This window comes from Nothoprocta perdicaria, unplaced genomic scaffold (assembly GCF_003342845.1).
Source record: "Nothoprocta perdicaria isolate Ctin4 unplaced genomic scaffold, notPer1 scaffold_30, whole genome shotgun sequence".
NCBI classification, from domain to species: Eukaryota; Metazoa; Chordata; class Aves; order Tinamiformes; family Tinamidae; genus Nothoprocta; species Nothoprocta perdicaria.
In genome coordinates, this window is record NW_020455533.1 from 3,698,482 (window position 1) to 3,704,820 (window position 6,339).

The 6,339-nt window shown below is 40.1% G+C and overlaps 2 long non-coding RNA genes across 2 annotated transcripts in view; both read left to right on the forward strand.

The window, feature by feature from the left end:
- LOC112949862 overlaps positions 1–6,335 on the forward strand; it is a 14,388-nt gene extending 8,053 nt beyond the window's left edge. Inside the window, exon 3 of the long non-coding RNA XR_003249893.1 lies at positions 6,240–6,335. This is a non-coding gene — a long non-coding RNA (uncharacterized LOC112949862). The remainder of the gene's footprint in view (positions 1–6,239) is intronic.
- LOC112949863 lies at positions 4,405–5,670 on the forward strand. Its single transcript, XR_003249894.1, has 2 exons — positions 4,405–4,447; positions 5,451–5,670. It is a non-coding gene; the product is annotated as an uncharacterized LOC112949863 (long non-coding RNA).
- Positions 6,336–6,339: the final 4 nt, after the last annotated feature.

Below are 6,339 nucleotides of genomic sequence, written 5' to 3' on the forward strand. Positions count from 1 at the left end.
GAAAGGAAAGGAAAGGAAAGGAAAGGAAAGGAAAGGAAAGGAAAGGAAAGGAAAGGAAAGGAAAGGAAAGGAAAGGAAAGGAAAGGAAAGGAAAGACCTTATGGGACTCGTTTCTAGGAGATGATAGGCACTCTAGTTTGTGCTAAGGGCCATAGGGATACAAACATACATCCTAGCCAACGCCAGTGATTCTATTTTCACAGATAGGGGAGAGCCTCAGAGCTTTGATTCCTGACAGAACTACAGGATAATCTACTGAATGACATTGCTAGGGTTAAATATTTGCTGAAAATACTCCTTTTCTCTCCATTAATGTCTGGCTGAAATGGATGATTTATGATGACTACTTGTGGATACATGCAGAGGGGAAAGAAATAGTTATTCCCAGGGATGACCGTGTTTTCTCATCTACTGCTCTAAAAGCAGATAAAATGGATATTGATCTTGTGTTCCAGTTCTCTAGGCTAACCTGTCATTTTATACTGATTTTCCTCATGCGTCTTTTTTTTTGTTTATCCCTTTGGCCTTAAGACTCATACCTTTTGCTCCACAAGCCACATTCATTTTGATAAGATAATCATTTTAGATATACACTGTTAGAAAAATCAGTATTTCTTTAGGTGAGTGCCTGCTTCAGCTTTCTCATCCCCAGTGTAAATGGGAGGCTGTTTTCTGCTGAAGTCAATGCTTTCAGGCTGAAGATGRGCTCTTTCAGTGCTTTCCTGCTCATGAGCTCCACTGAGAGATTTGTGTCTGGGAAAAATCAGACACACCAATGTAGAATGGATTMGTTCAGTCGAAGTAAACTTGAAAACTGGTTTTCTTGAAGTGCTGTGTTTTCTTAGCGCCTTATATTAACATTTGGTGGCTTTATTTTGCGCTATCAGACAAGCTACTGAGATATGTTCAAATATTCTTTCTTCTGCATGAGTATTTCAAAAAAAATAGAAGGAAATTCATCTGACTTTGGTCTCTCTGGTAATTCCCATGAGAATATTCAGATGGTCTTTAGTGGTTTCTGATCGTCTGATGTACCCAGCTGAATATGCCCATCGCAATGTCTAGCGTAGCTGAGATCATGCCAGGCAACCGAGGCACAAAATTCAGGGTTTGAGGATGGTTGTCGTTTTATCACTAGCTTTTGCTTCCAGAAATGCCATCAGATCTCAATCGAGATTAAATTGCATATTGTAACATCCCTGAGAAAGAGAGAATCTTTAATTGGAAAAACCTGCTGTTAAATAGAGGAGCTGGAAAAAGATATGGAAATGAAGGGAAGCCAGAGGCGCAATTAAGGGTAGCGATATGTCTCAACATTTTTATTAGATGCTAACACCAAAAAGAGTGATTTGGAGGAATTTCGTATTTGTTCTGAGCTATTAATTTGTCTGAAGAAGGATGAAGTTAGAAAATCTCAGGAAGCAGAAGAAAGATAGAACCCAAAAACTGCACAACAAAATGCTGAATGATTTCTTATTTCCCTCATAAGGAACATTTATTTCAGTTTACTATAACGTAGATGATAATTCAGATGGTTACAACCAAAGGTCAGCTCACACGCTTGATGCTTCTCTGGATTTGAGCCACATGTTTTGATCTTTATCTCATATAAAGCAAATACGGCGTAAAGATACAGAGAGGAACTAAGATACTAAGGTAAAGTCAGGAGTCTGAACAGGTGAGATACCCATTAAAATAAACTATGTGCTTCACAGACCTGCTGATGCTGTTGATGCCAGAAGTGATCTATTCTGAAATCCTTATTTTTAAAGATATAAGGAGTTTTTCCTCAAAATTTGTGGAGTTTGCCACATGGGATATGAGTTTTCACCTCTTTATCGAAGGTAAAATAAAGTTGTTCATGGACTATATAGAAAGAATGTAGCCAGGGACCTGAGATTTTAGTTAGAAACTGATAACTGTGATTGATGCCTGGCAAGAAAATATAAACAAAATATTTGGGGTTTGCTCCTTCCGTACTTTTCATTTTACTCTTTTCTAATTTTTTAAAATTTCCTTCTCTTCTTTTGTTTTAAAGTTTGATTTCAAACTAGAAACCATTTAAAATTATAAAAAAATCTTCTCCACACCAAGTATTTGATAAATTTGTTCCCCYTTTCTTTTCAAAACTGATTTCAAGTGCTGATGAACTAACATTTTTCAGGAAAGAAAAACAGCTAAGAAGTTCTCTGAAATATCACTGGAGAATTCTCACTGATTGATGCGTCTGTTGATATGAGGAAAAATTAGCAGTTTGGGAAATATTGCTGGCGTTTCCTCTTTCTGAGAATTTGTTCCTGCTAGTGGAAAACAAAGAAAAGAAGTTCCAGCTAATTCAGCCTGGTGTGTGCAGGGCAGGTGTTTGGTGCAAAGTGTTTGCCAGTAAGGAACAGATTTGCAAAGGGAATGGGACTTGAGAAGAACCCATGGGAAATGAGCGGAAGAATCAAGGGAGCTTGCATATTCCTTAGGTAGCCAAAAAAAGGGATTTRTTTCCAAAACACCTGTGACCTGTAGTTACCCGAGGATTTGAAAATTCAGCTATTATTCTTAGTAGGAGCTTCTCTTTCTCAACAGATTTCATATTCACTCTATTTCATTTTTAGAAACCTTAATGAGCACTTAGCACTTCTGAAGTTCTGGCCTTAGTCAAATATACCGTAGCCAAGATTGAAAGTTATATGAACTYTCAGAGAATCAACCATCAGGTTAACCTTTGGTCACTACAAGTATGTAAAACATCTCCGATTTATTCCCCAAAACCAAGCCAGCTTTCACCCGAGCTGAACAGTGAGTACAACACCGACATAACTGGGAATTTCACATATTCACCAGCTTAAAACTATTGCTGGCACTGGGGTCTTCATATGATTTGTGCTTGACAGTTCTTAAAGACCAGAATCCATCATTCAAACCTAGTGGAAAACATATCCAAAACCCAGAAATTTTAAAAACAAAAAACATCATCCTTAAAGAATTTGCTCTGTGTAGTGATTGGAGTCTGCCTAACTCTGTTTTCCCCAAAAGACTRCGAAGAAGGATTAAATTTAATTGAGCTAAACCAGAAGTGATTAATTGCTAAATGAGTGTATTGGGCAGCAGGATGAATGTATTAGGCAGCAAGGAAGCAAATTACTTTTGTTTGGAGAGAAAGAAGAGTTATTACCTTTTGCTTTTACCTGCTTGGAGGTGTGATGCCCGAGGCGAAATTGCAGTGCAGCTGGCCAGTGAAACAGGTTACATCCTCAAAACACCAAAATCTATGTGATTGCATCTTCCTTGCTTGCACTGTTGTGTTAGGACAAGTATCTGTCCTGGGAATGGCTCCAGCCAGGCTGTAGCAAGCTGGTCGTAAACAGGTAGAAGGATTCCTTTGCCTGAAAAAAAAACGCATTTTAGTAATTYGACAGCCCAAATTGCACCTGAAGTAGTTGAAGATGTTTATTGGTAGAGAATGAAGAACGAGGAAAAGTAGAATCTCATTTAAGCGTTTTCATTCTGGTTCAAAATAACATAGCCAGAGCTGTTATTTTTTTCACAGCAGGTACCGTTGCATGCTCCACCTTCAGTGTCTCTGTTCTTCCATCAAAGGAGTTATCTTCCTGCACGATGGTTAATCTATTACCCCACATCCATCCCTATGACTTGAAGACGGTTGCATGGCTAATGTCATTCCTGCTGTCAATACCAAACTGCAAATCTGTGTGGAGACGGCAGAAGTCCTGACTCACTGATCTCTTAGTTTTGCTCTCCATCTCAGGATGTGACTCACTGGCCTCATCCTTGATTCTGCTCCAGAATTTTGCCTCTCTCTAAACAATCCCAGTCTTGAAGAGTCAGGACCCTGGAGAATCTCTATGATGTCAGGAGGACTTTGAGCCACTGTTCTGAAGTGTGGGTTTCTGGCAGGGGATGAAAAGAGCACTAATGCAAAATTGCCTCTGTGTCAAAGCCAAGATTTATTGAGGGCTTTGGCTCTTTTTTGGGACATGCTGCTGGGACAATTGCCATTAGCAATTACCTGGGAATAGGGTGACTTTCTGAGAGATGTAGCATTGAGTGAATGTCCTGAGAGGAGCTAGAAGTGGGTCTATGTTGGGCTGAACTGCATGTCCCCAAAAAGGCCAAGCTACAGGGAAAGAAGGCAACTTAGAGGAGATTCTTAGTTCTGAGCAATACTCAAAGGATGGCCCTAAGATCATCCGAGAGTGGAGAGTTAGGCTGGAGCCACAGCTCATCTGCCCGTCCTTGTTCACTTATACACCCCCCTGGCACAGCTGTGGAAGAATTAAGTTGTCTTTGATTGAATAATTTGACTCTGCTGGAGGCAGAGCCCATCCATCATGAAGTGGATGAAGCAGGAAGCAACTGTGTTGGTGGCCACTTGGTGCAGGGTTGCAGAGGAGAGGAACATCTGGTGTGACTGTGCTCTGCTTTTGAATATACAGTAAGTTTAAAGCACAGTATGAGGTATCTTGATGCTTCTTGGGGAAAAAAAAGTTTAAAGATTTACCCAAAGACTTTTGCGGAACTGTTTTTATTTTACAAAAACTTATCACACTTAACAAACACTTGAAGACATAATTGGAAGACCAACCGGCTCTTCACYGCATAGTAAAAATCACAGCATGGGAAATGTTCATAGCAATAAGAAATACCTGACACGGTTGAGAGAGACTTYGCTGCTAGCTCTATCACAAATCTCATTCAATGCTATGTACCTCAGACCATGAGAAATGACTCAAGAAAGGAGGGAATTTGTTTAATAGACCTCTGGYCTGGATAAATTTGTTGTGTCTGCAGTTGTGATTATATGTTAATGATTTGATTTCACATTACTTATAATTTCAGCAGCATAGTGGCCCTAATTACATGTTACCCAAAGTAAAATTCCCATTGGTTTCTATATTTCTGCTAGTGTTTTTTTATCATTCCTATCTCCCAAAGTAGGTAATTTTATATTCACAGTGGCAATTTTATATTCAGACACTACGAAGTCAGGAAAGTTATATTTGTTCTGCTTTTCAAATGGAGAAAATGTTCAAGCCTGTGGTAGTAAGGCTTTTAAATGTGCTCTTTTCTTTAAAACAAAGAATCCACAAACGCCATAGCTGGAAAATATCTATTCATAACACTTTGCCAAAGAAATGCTGCTGCTGGCGGCATGCTCTTGGTATTTAGTCTTCTTTCTTAATTAATCAGAGTTCTTATCTTTCCTGTTCTTTACCTTGTCTAATAAACAATCCCGAAGACATCCATTTTTATTTCTAGGAATAAGTGTGTTGCCTTATTGAAACCATGTGTTGGTCTGGGCTTGCCCTCTGTCCTCTCCAGTGTAAGACACCACACTGATTCATTCTCAGAGTGCTATCTTTGAAAATTTGGGCTCTTTTTATTAACCATAACTCTGCTTTTTCCTCTTTTTTCCCCCTTTCTCCTTCCCCTTCTAGCTATCTTTAGCAGCTATGGGCAATGAAACAAAGGAATAAATCGAAAATATGTTAGAAAGAAGATTGTCTCCTTATGGAAGATGGTTAATATCCATTTGAAAACTGGGAATGAGGTGTTATCCTGTCCAGTTTTTACCCATACACCGTTACTCCTACGCCTAAGAGGTCTCTGCTCCATGGTAGAGCTCAAGTCCTGGGAACAGCGTCGCAGCAGAGCACAGTTGGTCAACCTCACCCCCGACACAAAGRAATAAGGTTTCCTCTGTGAACCACAGCAGAAGGGAATCTCAATCTCCACCATAAGTCAATTGGAGACTCAGGTCCCCAGCCAGMCCACTCTGTCAGGTAAAATAATTACAAGGAAATGAGGAAATCAGTCAGAGACCCTCCTATTCTTGGCTAGGGCAGATGTTTGCTTCATGAACAGTGCAGGCTGGATGTGAGGGCATCTCCAAGTGATCTGGATTTCTCTTGATATTAGTAAAACTTAGTTTCATCTCTCGATGGCTCAGTCTAATTGCAGCTGTAACTCACAAAGCGCAGCACAGAAATGGGGAGAGAGAAAACAAGAAAGTTTTCAGACCTCAGCAAGATTTCAGTAATGTCCAGGGCTGCTTTTGTGCTGGAGTAGTCTGGAACAGTGTGCTGGCATCTGAGATGCACAGAAATGTGTGTGTATTGCAGCACCACCTTCAATAACACCTCAGCTGGGATCAACACTGTGGAGGTGGCATTGGAAGCCTGCACCTGAACTGAGGAATTTGCACTGTAACCTTTTCTTATTCCCAGAAGAAGATAGGTTTGAGCAAGGCCTCATCGCCCACCAGCCTTTGGAAATGAGCCTCAACCACTGCTTTGAACTGCAGGACAGAGAACACGGAGGGATTTC